The sequence below is a fragment of the Cetorhinus maximus genome, chromosome 16 (assembly GCF_964194155.1).
Source record: "Cetorhinus maximus chromosome 16, sCetMax3.hap1.1, whole genome shotgun sequence".
NCBI lineage: Eukaryota > Metazoa > Chordata > Chondrichthyes > Lamniformes > Cetorhinidae > Cetorhinus > Cetorhinus maximus.
Genome location: NC_135894.1, coordinates 18,324,837 through 18,344,890, shown reverse-complemented (window position 1 = coordinate 18,344,890; position 20,054 = coordinate 18,324,837). Strand labels below are relative to the sequence as shown.

General features: G+C 41.5%; 1 long non-coding RNA gene across 1 annotated transcript in view; it reads right to left on the bottom strand.

Annotated features, from left to right (window-relative positions):
- The window catches only part of LOC144691393 (uncharacterized), a 64,608-nt gene that overhangs the window by 4,711 nt on the left and 39,843 nt on the right, over window positions 1-20,054 (bottom strand). The window contains exon 2 of the long non-coding RNA XR_013579127.1: window positions 11,762-11,867. This is a non-coding gene — a long non-coding RNA (uncharacterized LOC144691393). The remainder of the gene's footprint in view (window positions 1-11,761; window positions 11,868-20,054) is intronic.

Genomic DNA, 20,054 nt, shown 5'->3' with positions numbered 1-20,054 from the left:
GTTATGAGAGTTAATAACCATCATCAGTAAATGAGAGTGGAAAGAAGGATTCAGAGTTTATGAGATATAGCTTTAACAAAGGACCAAGAGAAGAGACGGCAAGCCATCAGTTTACACTTCAATAAAATTTAATTTACCAGCTCTTAGTAGTGGATTTATTGACATTTCGAAGAGTTGATTTTGATGCTTCTTATTGATCAAGGTCATTGTGAACAATGTTTTAAAAAAAAAACAGAACTTAGGCAAGATTAAACCAAGATGTAGTGCTACAGACAGTAGGGTATGAAATCTTTCACGCTGGATAATACAATTACTTGAGACACAAAAAGAAAAGTACAAGCAGTAAATAGTCCAAATGGACCAACCACTGCAGTTGGTCAACTTAAAATACCAAAAACAGGATTAGCTTAAGAGTGAGAGTTGAAAATGTCTTGGGCACGATTTTTTGGATGGTGGGGTATCCGGCCCTGCCACCCAAAGAGTCGGTGGGAAACACATCTCTGCCAATCACAGCAGCCCTACAGCCATTTAATGCTCCAAGGAGTGTCTATTCTCTGGCGATGGGGCTCCCACCCCTCACTTGGGTAGAAGCCTTGCCTCAAAGCTGCCAGCCAATCAGATTGGATTGCAGCTCTGTAGTCCCAGCAGCACCAGCAGCCAGGGCTGAGACGACAAGCAGTCCCCAGATTCTAAGTCCCAGATCACTTAAATGCAGGGATGAGGGCGAGTGGTGTCTCAGTGGGGAGAGGCGGCAAGGCTCAGGGAAGTTGTGTGTGTTAGAGGCTAGGAGGGGAGGGAGCACCCATGAAGGACACACCTTAGGGTGAGGGGTGGTGGTGGAAGGCACACCCGATGTGGAAAGGGAGGCACTTCCCCGCCATCACTTCCCATCTGAGGCTAGAGCAAGGTGATTTGCCAGGCTATACCTCCCTGACCCCAAAACAACCATACCTGAACTCTCCTTGCCAGCCTCAAAATGAAGCCACACAGGAAGTGGCCCTTAAGTGAAGGGCCTCAATTGGAGCAAGGGTGGGCAGTCTGTCCTAAGCCTTGCCTGCCCCAAGCAAAATTGTACACAGGTTGTGGGCAGGTGGGAGGGTGGCAGTAAAGCCACCTGGAGAATTTTACAAGCCTCCCCGCTTCAAACCTGCTGCAGGGGACCGTAAAATTCGGCCCTTTCATTTATATAGTGCTTTTCATGACCACCAGATGTCTTAAAGCACTTTATAGCCACTTAAGTGTTTTAAGGCTAGTCACTATTGTAATGTAGAAAATGCGGCCGCCAATTTGCGCACTGCAAGTTCCCAGAGGATAACTGCCTTGCTCTTCTTTGAAATAATGTCATGGATTCCTTTACGTTCACACCTGAGGGGGAAGATGAGGCCTCGTTTTAATGTCTCATCTGAAAGATAGCAGCTCAGAGTGCAGTACTTTCTGGAGCGTCAGCTTGATTTTTGTGCTCAGATTTGTTTCAGAGTACTCTGCAGGATGGAAATGTTAAGCAGTGGTTAGACAGCTCAATGGAGGAACCTAATACAGCACAAGAGTTAAGATTGGAGTGATGAAAAAGTTAAGAAAAGGACTATAAGAGGAAGTAAAAGTTAAAAAGAGAGAAATGATAGGTCCAACTTCTGCTCAGTCAGAATCCGTGTCCGACTCTGATTGGAACAAAAGCTACCCATTTACCTGCATATGTTGAAAAAGTGCCGACTTTTGATGGAGGATCTTGCAGAACACCCTGCATGTAGGAATCCTTCCAGAGAGCAACCAAGAGATCTGCACAAGAGACACACCCTCTTTTCACAGCACTGGCTTCCGTACTCTGCTAAGTGTTTAAAGGTCCCCAAGATTCTCAGTGAGTGGTCTCAGATGAATAAACATCAGTCAGAACTTGTAAAATATCGTTACAAGAAGTCTACATCTTTTCAATAATCGCCCTTGCACAGTTGTATAACCCCAAAGATCAACAATGGAACAATCTGCTTACTGGATTAAACGTGGTCATGATCTACAATGGCATATGTTGAAAATAATTTATACCACACATAGACCAAGCTAAATTAATAAATATAAAAATATTAGTTGCTTGAGTCTGAAATATGAAGCAAAGAATTGAACAAATACAAATATTAAGCAACATGATTGATAAAGTTCATATCAGTATATTAATCTCAATTACTTGATGAATTAAAATTCTTTGAGAAACAAAGTCCTTGCTACTGATGAGGTAAATTTAATAAGGTTCATAATCTTTAGTATTGCTGATATTAACACAAATGTCATGCAAGCTTCATGTTTGACAAAATCCCTGAATTCTGAAAAGTCATATTTTCCTTTAGCAGTTGTCAATAAGATATAATAAAGTCTATAATGTTATTGGAAATTATTTTAAAATAGAGTCTAATGGTGTGTGTGCGTAAATTGGATTAAAGCCAGCTGGTCTTGAAGCTTTGATGTATAGAAGAGAAGTATGTTTGAAATGGTAATTAGATAAACATCGGGAAATAGAGGTGTGGTATAAAGGGGACAATTTGCATTTTTAAATAGACCATTCGAAAGAGCACGTGAAATATTACACCTAACCGGGTGAAGCTCAGAAAGTGTTTTTTTTTGAAAAGCTTGCCAGTAAAGTGGGTATTATAAAAGTGTTTTACTGTTAGAAGATTTAAAGTTAAAAAAATCTTGTGACAATGAGAATTTGCATTCAGAGGAAAATATGTATAAAGGAAGAGAAGCCTATTGGTAAAAGGAGGACGGATTCTAAGATCTAAAGTCTCCAGCCTGTAAACCTCAAGTCTGTCTGCAAGAACCCAGAGCTGAAAGAAACTCATTTGGAATGCGACTGTCCAGGGTGTGCTTTGCCAGAGTCTGTTTAAATGTGTGTTTTATTGTTGCCTTACTGGGAGTCTAACTGAGTGTCAAATTAATTAAGCGATTTTTGTAGTTATTATAGTAGTAATTTTGTAGACATATGAATGTGCTTACAAATCTTTGTATTAATAAATGTTTAATTTACTTTTATAAAAAACCTCTTGAGACTTGGTGGTCTTATTACTACTGAATTCAAAGCCTGCATCTCCAAACATACAAATTGCAAAAATGGGTTATGACAGTTGTTTCGAGTTTCCCTCTGGGATTCGAACAACTCCGCCTTTACCATCGACTGTGTCATAAACAGTGCAGTAAGTAATAACTTATGCAATCCTTCTAGCACACACTTATAAAATGGTTTTCTTGAATACAAACAATATCAGCATTACATTCCAAAAAAACGCATTTATTCAGTTTATTAATGCAAAGATTAGCAACTCACCAATGTTCTAGATAATCACAATGGATAAACCATTCACTCCGGATACTCAATTTGGGTTTGGTACAGAATGTAACAGTCAGGTTCTGGACCAGTAATCCAAAGCTCTACTAGACCAGTGCTTCCCAAACTATTTTCCAATGTGACCCCATTTTAACACTTGAAAATTAGTATGATCCAGACACCAACAAAAGTATAGTAACATTAGGTATATGATTATTAAATGTTACACATTAAAGATCAATATACAATATCATAAATATGAAAGTGTTTTAATACATTGTGTGTTATGTACTTGCATAAATTTCATCCAAACTCTCCATTTTCCCTGGTGGAGACTCAGTAAAGCCTCACTCTCTCTCTCCTCCCGCCACACACATCAGCCCATCTCCCCCACTCAGTAAACAGTCCTCCCCTCTCCCCCCCACCCCCCACCTCCCAGAGACAAAAAAAAGTAAAAATTGAAGCCACCATTCAACTTCCTGGCTCAGTGGTTTGACCTCCTGGTTTTTCCCCCACACTTCAGACACATCAGTCACTGAGTTATGCTTGCCTCTGCCAGTGCCAATATGGCACAAACATCCTGGTCAACCTTGGTACATGCTCCCAAGGTTAAAGGGTGCTTTGTGCTCACCGTTCTCCCCTTGATGTTTGGCAGCAATGATCCAGTGAGTCCAGGACAATTCCGCTAGAGTCTCCTCCCCAAAGTTGCCATTGATGCTCAGGAGGTGGAGCTCATGATCCCAAATGCTATTTCTGTAACCAACAATCCAGAGAACACCAGTTCAAATTTCAGTTCAGAGTTGATGAATGGTGGGCGTATACCCTAACACTTGGATTTACTGAACATGATGCACAGAGTTGCAGATTGGGATTTTGCATACAGTGTCATCACTGCTTAGGAGTTTCAGCCTTCTTCATACTACAAGTCCCAGCAATTCTTTATGAATAGCTTTCTCATCCACCAAAAGAAAAAAAAGGAGCAGCAGTGTCAAGAAAGAGCCAAGTATTTTTCAAGAGATTATTCACCAAATTTAATTTACAATTTTTTCAAAATAACGTAATAGCTTCATGGGGTAGAGCAAAGATGTTCAAACCAAGAGTGGGTAAATTGAAATAATTAAATAAACAATCTTTTTACAAGTCAATTATCTGTTGGGTTAAATATATAGGTATGATAGCATCAAAGTCTGAAGTGATGTTCGTGGCATACGTGATGTAAACCTGTCTGGACTCTCGTGCCACGTAGGCTGAATACATATGTAGGAAGTGTACAAGGTTTGTACTTCCCAAGCAGAAAGTTGTGCAGCTTGAGTAAACTGGACATATTCCACAATATTCATGGAGGGAAATAGTTTTCTGGAGCAGGCATTCCAGAAGGTGATTATCCCATAGGTTGCTAGATGTAACAAAACTGGTAAAGGATACTGGGGGTGTGAGAGTAGAAAGGGGATCATTTGTGGAGCTGGATTTGTTCAGTTTGTTTAGGTACCAGTGAGTTCATAAAAAGGCAATACCAAAGAAGATAACCATGAGTGACTTACAAAGCATTGGAAAATGGGAGTGGCTACCCATGGAGGAATCAGTGCTGGTAGCAAGAATGGTGAGTGATTTTGGGGCAATCTGATAGTTGAGAGGAGAGTTGGGGTAGATAGTTCTATTTGTAGACACGATCTAGAGTCCCAAATGGCATGTTGCTTCCCATGTGCCCTGGTTTAGCAGAACTAAGATCTGAAAGCTGCTCAGCCACTAAAAGCACAGCAGATTCTTCAAAAAAAGACAGAGGCTTCATAAGGTGCATCCATCAATGGGAAAGATGAATCATTCTCTAGGACCTCAACACCAAGAGGTCACTCAGTACTGCAAGGGATTCTTCCTCATCACTCTCTAGGAAGAGCCAATTCAGGTCCAGCAGGTCTTCCTGGGGATGGTCACCATCTATAGCAGTGTCTTCTGTATCCACCACCTCTAGTCTTACTTTATGAAGAACAGAGATTCATAACTTCCACGTCTGCCCCGGGTCTAGTGGATGGTGTCTCTGAAAGAAAGGAACTTACTACCGAGCGTATAAACTTCCTCAGCTTCTGAATGCTGAATTTCTACTGATTATAAATAAAAAGTTGAAGATTGTTGCATGCAAGACTAAGTCGTTCAAATGATGAGCATCATCTGTTTTTTCTAGGATTCCTAGAGGTATGCCAACATCGTAACTCAATAGAGATGTATGTTGTTTGTGAAGAACAGAGAATCAATAATCTGTCACCCCTTGTAGCTAAGAGGAGCATTAATCCTGCCTTTGATTGGAAGGTCTATGCCATTTGGACCTTGTAACTTGATGCCTGATGAATGAAGGGTCATTGGCTGAAGCAGTTGAGATCATCTGCTAATGTGTTAACAGCAGCTCCAGTATCAATTTTAGAAGTAGTATCAAAGCCTTGAATTTAGAATGTAAATCACCAGTAGTCTGGATTAAGACCATCTACTTCCCCATGGAACTCTAATTTCATCTTTTTCTGGATTTTCCATTTCTTTGAAGGAATGATTCATAAATGTTTTTCGGTCTTTGACTTTGATTAAAATGATTGGATCTGCAGATACACTTGAAATGTTCAGTTTTGCCACACTGGAAGCATTCCACACCCCCCGCAGTTTCAGAGTCTATGCTGGGTTTTCGTGCCACAAAGCAAGCATCCTAAAATGGCTGCTGGCATGGAGTTTCCTGCCATTTCCCTTGGTTTGGTGGGCTTTAAGGGTGGGGCCACTGCCTGTGGACCTACTCAATCTACGGAGTCACGTGAAGCCTCAGTCACCCCGAATTATAGCCTGATTAAACGCTCTGCTCTGCTTTGCATACTGGACAGCTCGATACAAAAAGATCATCTTTGGTCTGCAGAAAGTTGGAGAGTTCTTCATCTCGGACACCCATGACTATGAGATCACGAATTTGCTTGTCCTTCAGTACCCCGTACCTGCAAGAACTAGCTGGGCAATATAGGTCATTTCGGAATAATTCAATCGATTCCCCAGATCGTTGCGCACGCTGATTAAATGTACTCATTCAATACATTTTTCTTCGGGGTAAATAGGTGTCAAAGGCTTTAAGAATGGACTCAAAAGTCTGTGGTGGACCCCAGTACACCCTGCTTTAGGAGGACAGTCTGCTACTGGACCTACTGTATAAAGAAAGGAACTAACTTGAAGCTTTGGCTCCTTTTCATGAAGGCCTGAGGCTGCTCAGTACTGGAGAAAATGGCATTTCCATAACTCCCACTGCTTTCCCATAATCAAGCAGAGTCAGATGGCTTCATGAAGGGGAAATCATGCCTGAAAAATTTATTAGAATTCTTTGAGGAGGTAACAAGCAGGATAGATAAAGGGGAACATAGTAGATGTAATATATTTGGATTTCCAAAATGCATTCGATAAGGTACCGCACATAAGACTACTTAAAAAAAAAAGAGCCCATCGTGTTAGGGGTAGTATATTAGCATGGATAGAGGATTGGCTAACTAACAGAAGACAGAGTTGGGATAAGGCAGGCATTTTCACAATGGCAACTGCAACAAGTGGAGTGCCACAGAGATCAGTGCTAGGGCCACAATTATTTACAATATATATTAATGACTCAGATGAGGGAAATGAATGCACTATTGCCAAGTTTTCAGATGACAAAAATAGGTGGGAAGGCAAGTGGTGAGGATAACACAAGGAGTTCACCGAGGGATACAGACAGGTTAAGTGAGTGGGCAAAAACTTGGCGAATGGAATATAATGTGGGAAAACGTGAGGTTATGCACTTTGGCAGGAAGAATAGAGGAGCTGAATATTATTTAAATGGAGAAAGATTGCAGAAAGCTGCGGCACAGGGGAATCTGGGGTCCTCATTCAAGGATCACAAAAAACTAGCATACAAGTTCAGCAGATAATAGGTAAGGCAAATAGAATGTTGGCCTTTATTTCAAAGGGAATGGAGTATAAAAATAGGGAAGTCTTGCTAAAACTATACAAGGCACTAGTTAGACCACACCTAGAATACTGTGAACAGTTTTGGTCCTCTTATCTAAGAGAAGATATACTGGCATTGGAGGCCGTTCAAAGAAGGTTCACTAGGTTGATCCCGGGTATGGAGGGATTTTCTTATGAGGAGAGGTTGAGTAGGTTGGGCCTGTACTCGTTGGATTTTAGGAGAATGAGAGGCGACCTTACTGAAACATATAAAAGATTTTTAGGGGGCTTGACAGGGTGGATGCTGAGAGGCTGTTTCCCCTTCTGGGAGAGTCTAGGACCAGAGGGCATAATCTTAGAGTAAGGGGATGCCCATTTAAGATAGAGATGAGGAGGTGTTTTCTCTCAGAGGGTGGTGAATCTGTGGAATTCTTTACCGCAGAGGGCTGTAGAGGCTGTGTCATTAAGTATACTCAAGGTTGAAGTCGATAGATCTTTAATCAGTAAGGGAATCAAGGACTATGGGGAAAAGGCAGGAAAGTGGAGTTGAGGATTATCAGATCAGCCATGATCTCACTGAATGGCAGAACAGACTCGATGGGCCGAATGGCCTACTTTTGCTCCTATGTCTTATGGTCAAGGCAGTCAAATGGGCAAGGCAAGGGCAGGGACTGCTCACCAGGTATGGTCATCATTACCTCTCTCCTGTGTGCCTCCTTAATCTGTTGAATTTTTAACCAGCTGCTTTCGAAGGTTTCTTCGCTCTATGCTTACTTTGATAACACCAATGTGTCTTTAACATTGATGTCTCCATGGCTGCCAACATGTTCCGAGATGGGTCCTTCTACCTTGAACTTGAGGTGTGGAACTTGGTTCTTAGATACACTGTAGACATACAATGTTATCTGCTTAACACTTATTTATTAGCACTACACCCAAGCAAGCTACAGAGTAGGCACGTTGCTCCTAAGCATGATTCCAACCTCTCTCGTATCTAATACATGACTGATTGAAGTCAGTAGTACATCAGCACCTGTGTCATATATTAGCATATCCCATCTGTTAACCCTTTGTACTGCAACATTCACAGAACCATACCCTTCAGCCAACATTCCAGACTATAACCATCCCCAGGTACACCCTGTCCACTGTCATGACAGAACCACAGGTGTGGTGGCACAGTGGTATATAATTGGGAGGACTGGCCCTGTAAGTTCTCAGCATTGACTGAGAGCCCACGAAGTTTCATGACATCAGGTTAAACATGGCCAAGGAAACATCTTGTTGATTACCATCTATTGATCTCCATTAGCTGATGAATCAGAACTCCTCCATATTGCACACTTTGAAGAAGCACTGGAACACAAGAGTACAGAATATACTCTGGATGGGGGACATCAATGTCCATCACCTAAGGTGGCTTAGTAGCACTTCAACTGACTGAGCCCCAAAGACACAGGACTAGACTGGGCCTCCAGCAGGTGGTATGGGAAACCTACGTGATGTTGCACTCACCAACCTACCTGTTACCTATTCATCTGTCCATGGTGGTATTGGTAGGAATGATCACTGCACAATCCTTGTGGAGACAGTCCTGTCTTCACACTGAGGCTGCCCTCCATCGTGTTGTGTGGTATTACCAGTGTTAAATGGGATAGATTCAGAACAGATCCAAATCTGGGCATCAATGAGGTGCTCTGGTCATCAGCAGCAGAATTGCATTCCACCATGATCTTGAAGTTCATGGCCGACAGTATCCTTCCCTCTACCTCAACCATCAAACCACGCAACCCAACACTGGTTGACGGGTCTTGTAAAGCAATACAGGACTACATGTATGCTGTTTCTGCTGTTTAGCATGCTAGAGGCCATGCTAAGAAATCCCACAACCAATGGATCAGATCAAAGCTCTGCAGTCTTGCCATATCCAGTCATCTATGATGGCGAGCAAGTAAAAAAACTAAGGGAGGCGGCTACCCCACGAACATCCCCATCGTCTGATGGGGACCCCAGTACAAATGTTAAAGAAAAGGCTGAAATATTTGCAACTGATCCATTTTGATCTCCCATGGAGATCCCCACTAATGTTGCCCCCAATTTCTCTTTGCTGTTTAGCCCCTTTCTAAGATGGCTCTGCAGCCTGTTTGTTTCCTGGACGGTACAATCCAAGTTGTGTGTGGATGCATGGGCTTTAGAGAAAATATTGGTCCCCTTTATTTTCAACCAATTTGACTCAGTTGACATGATATCAAGAAAAAGCTGAGTGCACTGGATAGGTGCACAGATGGGCTTTTGGCTCTGACAAAATCCTGACTGCAGCGCTGAAGACTTGTGCTCTAGACTAGCTGTGCCCCTAGCCAAGTTGTTCCAGTACAGCTTCTGGCTTCCACCAGACAATGTAGAAAATTGCCCAGGATATGCCGGTCCACAAAAAGCAGGACAAATTCCATAGATAAAAGCAAAAATACTGCTGAAGCTGGAAATCTGAAATAAAAACAGAAAAAGCTGGAAAAACTCAGCAGATCTGGCAGCATCTATGGAGAGAGAAACAGAGTTAACATTGAGTCCATATGACTCTCTGTGACACTCTCGTCCACTCCTCCATTACTCCAACACCTCATCCCCTCCCCATGCAATTGCAGAAGGTGCAGCACCTGCCTCTTTACCTCCTAACCGTCCAAGGCCCCAAACACTCCTTTCAGGTGAAACAGTGCTTCACTTGCACCTCCTGCAATTTGGTCTACTGCAGTCACTGCTCCCAAAGCAGTCTCCTCTGCATTGGGGAGACTAAACGCACGCTGGGTGACCACTTTGTGGAACACCTTTGCTGTGTCCTCAAGCATGACCCAGACCTGTTGCTTGCCATTTCAACACACCATCTTGCTCTCATGCCCACATGTCCATCTTTGGCTCGCCACAATGTTCCAGTGAAGCCCAACACAAACTGGAGAAACAGCACCTCATCTTTGGATTAGGCACTTTACAGCCTTCCAGACCTAACTTCAAGTTCAACAACTTCAGACCATGAACTCTCTTCTCCATCTTTACCCCCTTTTCAATCCAATTTATTTTTATTTATTTATTCAATTTTAAAACATTTTCATTATTCTTTTTCAGCAACCACCCCCACCCCCGACCAAGGGCATCTGTCACTTGTTTTTATGTTTTGCTTTCAGAACGTGACCTTTGTTCTTCTATCTTACCTTTATGCCACTATCAGCACATTCTTTAGTCTTTAACACTCCCTTTGTCTTGTGTCCATGACATCTTTGTTAAATTTCTCCTTAGCTCCCACCTATCCTTGACCTTCTATTTTGCTCCATCTGCTCCACCCCCTCTTAAACAATACAAATTCCATCACATTTCTACTTCTCTTCAGCTCTGATGAAGAATCATATGGACTCAAAATGTTAAACTGTTTCTCGTTCAACAGATGCTGCCAGACCTGCTGAGTTTTTCCATCTTTTTCTGTTTTTAGGACAAATTCCTTACCACTCCCATCACCTTGCTGATTGAGCATAGACTGATGAAGGTTTAGTTGACAGTACTAATCAAGTGGCACTTACTCATCAATAACCTGCTCACTGATGCTCAGTTTGGGCCCATCATTTATAGCCATGGTCCAAACATAGCCAAATGGTAAGGTGAGATCGACTACACTCAACATCAAAGGCTGACCGAGTGGGGTATCAAAGAGCCCTAGCAAATTTAAGCCAATGGAAATCAGGAGGAAAGCTCTCCTCTGACTGTAATCATACCCAACACAAAAGAAAATGTTTTGGTTGTTGGCGGCCAAGATTCTCAGCCCCAGAGGTTCCTCAGTGCAGTGTCCTAACCACCAGCACCCCCACCCCCCCCCGCCCCCCACACCATCTTGAGCTGATTCATCAGCATATAAACACACCGGTTCATATCATTACCACCACCCCCCCCCCCCCCCTACTTCATTGATCTTGCCATCTCACATGGCCCCACTACTCCCATCGTATCAATCGTGGATAAGGCCATCTTTGATCATTTCCCTGTATCACTCTCCACCCATATTTCCCTTCGCCCTCCCAATCCTGTTTCCTTCAGTGTGCACCCCTGGAAAATACTTCCAATTTACTTACTACTGCACTCTCAAATTCTGAACTGTCTACTCATTGACCCTCCTTTCACCATGACATTCTGCAGCCAATGATCTGTTCAACCAATCCATCACATCAATCTTTGATGCCCTAGTTCCCATTGAAATAATTACTCTCACACATTCTGGCCATACCCCTGATACAGCCCACATCTCTGTTGCCTTAAGTCCAAGGGATGCAGTTTTGAATGGATTTGGTGGGCAACTGGTTTAGTTGTTCACCAGCAGATTTGACTGTGCTACATGAAGCACTATTGGTTTCTGCTCGTCTGTCAAAACTGCTCATTATTCCAGGATCAGACTGGAATGCAAAAGATATCACTGGCTTATTTTCTCTACTGCGAACCAGCTTAAATGCCTGTCCCCTGCACTCTCACCTCTGTCAAGTGTGAAGAGCTCACAGACTTCCTCGTCACAAAGATGGAGACTATCCGATAAGTTGCTTTTGCCACTTCTGGAAGTATTCAGGAGGTCAGGCAACACCTGTGGAGAGAGAGAAAAACTCAATGCAACAGGTTTTAACCAAGTACAGAAGAAAATGTTTTGGTGGTGCAAGGGTGCTAAAAAAACAAAACAAAAGGAGAGATCTGTGATTAAGTGGAAGGCAGGAGAACAAAAAGAAAGCACAAAGCATGAAGATGAAGAACAAGCCAGCACAATCCTTTGGAATTCCTGCAGTAAATATCCCATCCGTCAACAACCATAACCGTCTTCCTTTGTGCTAACCATGATTGCAGCCAGTGGAAAGTTTCCCTCCACCATCCGATTCCCAATTACTTTTAATTTTACTAGTACTCCTTGCTGCTACACTCAGGTAATTACTGCCCTGATGTCAAAGGCAGTCACTTGTGCTTGACCTCTGAAATTCAACGCATTTGGACTCAGGTGGTAATGAGGTCTGGAGCCTAGTGTTCCTAGCGGAACCCAAACCGAGGACTGGTAAGCAGGTTAGTGGTGTGTAAGTATTGCTTGATAGTGCTGTTGATGACACCTTCCATCACTTTGCCGATTATTGGATCTGATTAGGGTGATAACTGGCTGGATTGGATTTGTCCTGCTTTTGTTCTTGTGCTATTTTCACTTTGTCATCATGTTGGTGCCAGTCCTGCAGCTGTACTAGAATATACTGGCTAGAGACATGGCCAGTTCTGGAGCATAAACCTCCAGCACAGCCAGGATGTTGTCAGGGCCTCTGGCCTGCCTTTATTCCATGTACTCAGCAGTTCTAGATTCAAGTGAGTCTAATTAGATGAAGACTGGCTTTGAGGATGGTGGGAGTTTCAGAAGGAGGTAGGGATGAATCACTCACTCAGTGCTTCAGCTTGAAGATATTTAAGCCTCGTGTTTGTACTGACGTGATGGACACCAATGAGAATGGGAATGTTCATGGAGCTACCTCCCTCATCAGTTGTTAATTGTCCATCACCATTCACAACTGGATGTGGCAGGGTTTTCAAGCTTTGATGTGATCTGTTGGTTGTAGAATTGCTTTGCATAGTTTATACCATGCTACATGCAGTCCTAGGTCTTAGCTTCACTAGGTTGATACCTCATTTTTACGTATGCTTGATGCTGTTCCTGGCATACTCTCCTGCACTCTTCTTTGAGCCCAGGTTGGTCATCTGGTGAGGGATATGCCAGGCTATGAGGTTAGATCATGGTGGAAAACGATTCTGCTGTTATAACAGTGACTACACTGAAAAACAAAAGTACTTAACTGACTCTTAAGGCACTTTGGGATGTCCAGTGGGGACATTTAGAATATTGTGAGCAATTTTGGGCCCTGTATCTCAGGAAGGATGTACTGGCCCTGGAGAGGGTCCAGGGGAGGTTCACGAGAATGATCCCAGGAATGAAAGGCTTAACGTATGAGGAACGTTTGAGGGCTCTGGGTCTATACTCGATGGAGTTTAGAAGGATGAGGGGGGGATCTGATTGAAACTTACAGAATACTGAAAGGCCTGAATAGAGTGGACATGGGGAAGATGTTTCCATTAGTAGGAGAGACTAGGACCTGAGGGCACAGCCTCAGAGTAAAGGGAAGACCTTTTAGAACAGAGATGAGGAGAAACTTGTTTAGCCAGAGAGTGGTGAATCTATGGAATTCATTGCCACAGAAGGCTGTGGAGGCCAGGTCATTGAGTGTATTTAAGACCGAGATAGATAGGTTTTTGATTGGTAAGGGGATCAAAGGTTACGGGGAGAAGGTGAGAGAATGGGGTTGAGAAACTTATCAGTTATGATTGAATGGCGGAGCAGACTTGATGGACCGAATGGCCTAATTTCTGCTCCTACGTCTTATGGTCTTGCGTCTTATGAAAGGCGCTAGATAAATGCAAGCCTTTCTGCTTTCTTGCTGATGGCTCACAGCACCTTATGGATGCCCATTTTGAGCTGCTAGATCTGTTCTGAATCTATCCCATTTAACAAGGTGGTAGTGCCACACAACTTGGGAGGGTATCCTGTGTGGTGGTCACTCCTAACAATACTGTCATCACATCGATCCAGATAAAGAAACCTGGTTCAAATGAGGAGGGTAGAAGAGTACACTGGGAGAAGAACCAGGCACGCCTGAAAGCAAAGTCTTAACTTGGAGAACTAGAACACGCATGTAAACAGCAAAAACAGCATATTACAGACAAATGGTGATCCTGCAACTACAAATCAAGTTAAACCTCTGCAGCCCTGCCACATCGAGTCATACTGATGAACAATTAACAGGAAGTAGTAGTTTTGTGAACATCCCCTATCAAATAAATGATGGCAGAGCCCAGGACAGCAGTACAAAAGACAAAACTGAAGTCTTAGCAATCAACTTCAGCCAGAAGTGCCAAGTGGATGATTCTTTTTGGTCTCTGCCTCAGGTCCCCATTTTCACAGATTTGAGTTGAGAGCCAAATCAATTCACTCCACACGACTAAGAAACAGCTGAAGGCACTGGACTTGGCAAAGGATATCGGTACAAAGACAAAACAAAAACAGAAAATGCTGGAAAAACTCAGCAGGTCTGACAGCATCTGTGGAGAGAGAAATAGTTGACACTGAGTCCATATGACCCTTCTTCAGAGCATAGGTCATACGGACTCGAAATGTTAACTCTATTTCTCTCCACAGATGCTGTCAGGCCTGCTGAGTTTTATCAGCATTTTCTATTTTTGTTTCAGATTCCCAGCATCCGCAGTATTTTGCTTTTATATCAGTACAAAGACATCCTGGTTATTATGGTGCCAAAGACCTGTGTTCTATTTATATTGCCCAAGTTTGTCCTGCTGAATGACAAATATTTATCGTGCTTCTATAACTTAGTGATGTCAATATTTAGATCCAACTACACAAGACTGCTCATATATACATTATCCATGTGGTAGGACTGAAGGAAGGACTTCCATTTCTAAAGTATCTCATTACACCTCAAAGCACATAACATACATTGAATTACTTTGAATGTCAGTGACTTGAGTAATCTAATGTAGAAAAACTTTACACAAACAGTAAAGGGTCGAGGCAGAACTCCAGAGGAACTTCACTGTTTTCTTCAAATGGCGTTGTAAACAAAGAGATACCTGTATCACTGGAATGGGCGAAGGGGTCTGTAATGTTTCACCCAAATAACTATCTCCAAAAAAAGTAGCATGCCCTGTGTATTACATTGAAGTTTCAGCTGGGAGATTTGTCACAAGAAGTGGCCATTTGGAGCCCATTCTTTCTTTTAAGAGATACAATTGTTTGCGCCTGAACTACTCCTTTGCAGCAAAGTATTTCATACTCCAAAACACCACAAACATTTCCCCTGAGCACTTTCCACACTTGGTGACCAGGAGGAGTCAATTTAAAATTGTCACTAACCCCCCAAACAACTTCATTAAAATGCTCCACATGTGCTGTACCAGGGATTGAACCCACTCAGGTGTACCAACTAAGGCAATCTCACAAGCGTAAGAAGGATTTTATTGAACAAAATCCTTCAGCACAAAGAGGTGAGCTGATGTGATTTTTGATGGTAGTGGTAGAGAAGAGAAGAGGAGAAATGAAACTACAATGGTGAAAAAATTTGACAGACTTTACACTTAAAATATTGGCCCAACGATTGCAGTTAGAATAATGGTAGGATTAATGGTACTCCGCATTATTTAAGCCCAAATGCCACAGCAGGTTCAGGCACAGACAGATATTCCATCAAATGCAAAAAATCAATTGAGAAGTTGTAGTCAGAGACTTATACCCTACTTTGCGAAAGCACCTCGCTTGACTGGCCCCTGCCCCCCCTCCCCAACCTAAAAGAATTGAGTGGTATTAAGTTCTTGTACTGCACTGTAGATATGAAGTAAACTTGTCATAAAGTCAAGTCTTGTCATTTCAAGTAAGACCCTTTTAACGATGTGACACATTAATTACTGATAGTCAATCTCGGGTATTGAAAATTAAGTATTACAAATGTCGCTCATTAGTAGGGAACTTGAGCATTGCTGAAAGAGACAAGTTATCGAAGCCTTTCGTCTGGCATGCATCATGACGGACGCAAGAGTGCCAAATTTCAAGGGGAGCAACAAGTTATACTCTTTGCTCGCGCAAAGTAAATTGCTGCTCCCTATGAAATTTGTTATTCTTGTATCAGTCCTGATGAGTGCAAGACGAAAAGCTTCAATAGCATGTCTCCCTGTTCAGCAATAGCACTAATGTGGAGTCTCATTCCTTCAGGTTTTTCAACTGTTGTTGAAGGATTTGAAAAGTAAATCATTTTGATAATTTTTCCTTTTCTTCTCAATTTAATCCTCCCATATCTCTTTGTGCTATACATTTCGCAATCCTTCTATCTGGTTGGTTAAAGAAACAGTTGCTAACCCTGTTCACCCAGATCCTAGATGATACGTAGACAACATTGCGCCATTTCAACCTTGCACTTCCAGTACAAAACATCATGGCACATTAAACAGGCAAGGGTTAAGTCAAACTAAGTAGTTACAGGAAATGTTTGAGCCACTTCTCTTTCCTATCCATTACTGCCCATCTCATGGGGTATGAATCCTCTAAAGCACTCTTGGGCAGAAGTGATTCTTCTTTCACTACTTGTTGTTGGCAAGAAATCTCCATATTCAGCATCACAGTTCGGACTCTAAACAGCTTTAGATGTTTTTTCACAACAGTTTTCTGTTTAGTCATTCATGGGGAAGTCTTCATTTTTGTGCACAGTTGGTGTCTTTTTTGTGAATATGCAATGTTGCTTTTTAAAAAAATCTATGGGATGGGATCTTGGCAATTTTTCTGAATAGCGTTGATTAAATTTTCAATGCATTGGGGCTCACATTTATGGATAATCATAAGGTTTTGACAGGATCATGTGGCTCCCAGTTCAAGGTTTGTTATTTGTCTTCTACCATATACAAGCACACAGGCTCATGACAATGAATTTCCTACTTCACTTGCGCTAATAAATTTTGGCTTGGAGGATGGGGTGTGGAAAATTGCATCAAGTTCTACGATGCCTCCTCCCACTAGAATGACCTGTCATGGGTGGAGGTGCAAAGAATGAAGAACTAAGCACGCGAATATAGTGTACAGCTCATTATAGTTTGTTGTACTTTTCATATAAATGAAGTGCTGAGACTAAAAATACAATTAACAAACCATTTTAGCATTATACGATTACAGATTGAAAATGAAGCCTGTGGAACCAAACTAATGACAAAACTGCAGAAAACATTGAAAATTGCCCACCCAGGAGTCCTGCTTACCAAAGAACAGTGTTTTAACATAGCCCCAAACTACAGTTTCATTTATTACATATTTGCATTATTTGAAATCAGGAAACTATAGCATATGTTTTGAGGCAATCTGTAAAGTAACAACTAAAGTCAGAAGACTGAGTTAAAGCCCTCAAGGGCTTGAGCGAATAATTTAGATACTTTGCTGATTGTCATAGGCATTGCCCTTACTGTGCAAGGCCAAGCTCTTGTCCAGCAGATGCTAACAATACAGTTGCTTGATTCAAAAAGCATTCCTCTTGACCCACAATGAAAAAAATCAACTGCTCATTCATCTTACTGTCTGTAGATATTGCTGTTAACAAAATGGCTATAAAAATTGTCAAAAGTAGTAATTGAACTATGAAGTACTCCATTTTTCATGAAGCATTGAGATACATAAGCGATGGCTGTTTGGACAATAATGTTTGGCTATTCTATGCAAGGGCATATGCTTATATTGTCATTTATGTATAATATGTGAGCATACATCAAACTATGCACAGCTGGGAAGAGAAATAAGCTATCTTAAAATAGAAAGCTCGAGTGCTCACAGAAATTCATCTGAAACAATGGACTAAGCAAACTATATATTTATTCATACATAGAGATGCTTTAATCATGCTGATTAAAGTAACAGCTACACTGAAGACTGAGCCTATTAGATTTTCTTCTCTGGATCACAAGAAAAACTGCAACATATTCAAAATATTAGGATATATAGGATAATTGATGCTTACAAATGCATCACACAAGATTGCAAAAGTGGTTTAAATTTAAGAAGAGATTTTTCGCTTAACTTGACATATTACAGAAGTTTTCTCGCATTTTACTTAAAAGCAACCTTAAGATGTTCAAAAATAAACTGCTTAACAGTATACAGAAACAGAGTAAAGCAAAAAGGTCATAGCAGCCTTGTTGTGACATGGTACAAATGGATTAGCTTTTGCTGAACTGTGACATGTTAAAGTGATATATCAAACAATTGATGCTAAAATTTTGGGAATTGGACACTGTTGCATGTACCTTTTGAAATCAAGAAATGTTGCATTCAAGAAGCAACATTATAAGTCCACTGAGACAACACGCATAAGTGAAGAGATTCTATTAATTTGACAATACCTTTATCTCAAAACTGGATCAACCCTGCCTCTTCTCCTGCACCCATTAAAAAATGGATTTGGGTAGTCCGAACCATTAGACTCTACAAGTAGCTCCCTAGGCCAGAAGGGAGCTTTTACTCCCTACTGTGTTATCTGCAAACAGCTAAGGAGATGTGGGAGGAGTGAAATTCAAATTTGGTAGGGCTCAAAGCAGGCAGTAATGGATTTACTTACCATTATACAACCCGACCGCTTTTCATTTCCATTGACTTCATATTGACAAGTCTGTCCAATTTCTTAATGAATGAACTATTAGAGATCATGCATTATATTACAACCTAACCAGTGAGCTGGTGGCACAAGGTGTTGTAAGTTGTGCCAGAGATTCTCTGCAGATTTTGTGCAATTCAGTTTTCTATTTCACTGATGCATTTGGGAAGAGGTGAGGAATTGGAGACAAGCTGAACCAAAAATTACTTTACTCTGAACCTCACCAACCAATGTTAGCAAAAGCTAGCTAAAGGGATAGTTGTGAACAGGTCTCCTATGCAGAAAGAACTTGGGAACATGACAAAATAAAGGAATTAAGCTAAATGCAACTTAAGGAATAACAACTTCATTTAGTGCCTTGGTTCAGTAACAGCACTCTTGCCTCAGAGTCAAAAGTTGCAGGTTCAAGTCCCACTTGGGATTTTAGCACACAACCTAGGCTAGTACTTAAGGAGTTCTGCATTGAAGTTGTTGTTTTGTGGGTGGATGTAAAAGATCCCTTGGCAGTATCTTAAGAAAGGTTGGGGAAGTTCTCCTGATGTTCTGGTCAAAAAATCTCAAACTAAAAAAAGAAAAATCAGGTTATCTGGTCATTTATCTCACTGCTGTGTGCGAGACCTTGCTGTACATTAAATTGGCCACCAAGATTCTCTACATTATAACAGTGACTACACTTCAGAGCACTTCAATGGTTGCAAAGGTCTTTGGGATGTCCCAAGAACATGAATAGTGTTATATAACTGAAAGCTCTTCTTCTAGAATTAGTTGAAAGTTTTGAGCAAATCGTATTTATGAATCCACTTGAAAGTTTTCTCTTCTTTCTTATGTCTCCAAATCAGTTTGGAAGACATACCCATAGTTTCAAGTCATGCCATCATTGGAGTGAACTTAACGTCAATAGGGGAACTCCATTTAAATTGACAGTTCCAGTTTTCCTTCAATTTAGGGTGAAAAGGGGGGAAAAACAAGGGTGAACGGGAGAAACACGAATAAGCTCCAAAACTGAGCATTACTTCGTACCTGATTCTACAATCTGCACTGAGGTCAGCCTCTGATCTGTAACACAGATTTCCCAGCCATTAAAATCAATAATCAGGAAATCAGGAGTGCTGCAAATTGAGTTATAAGAAATTTTTCTGCAATTTAAATTCTTTTGTAAGATTAACTAAATTCTAAAAGTTTACTGTTCTTTGTAACATGAAAGTATAACACATTTTGAAGACTAAGGCTTCAGTTTCTTTACTAGCATGTGACTGAGTGACCCTGACCTTCTGGTCACTTGCCATTTTAGTTCACTATCTTGCTCTCATTTCTGTCCTTGGCCTGCCGCAATGTCCCAGTGAAATCCAGCGCAAGCTGGGGAACAGCACTTTATCTTCCGCTTAGGCACTTGATAGCCTTCTGGGCTCAACAGAGTTCAGACCATGAACTCTGTCCTCCATTTTGATTTATTTTTGACAAACTGTCAGCCTGTAATTTTGTTTTTGCTTTCAGACTGTGCTGACCTTTATTCTGCTATTAACACTTATTCCGGACTTAAATTTTGTTTTTTTACT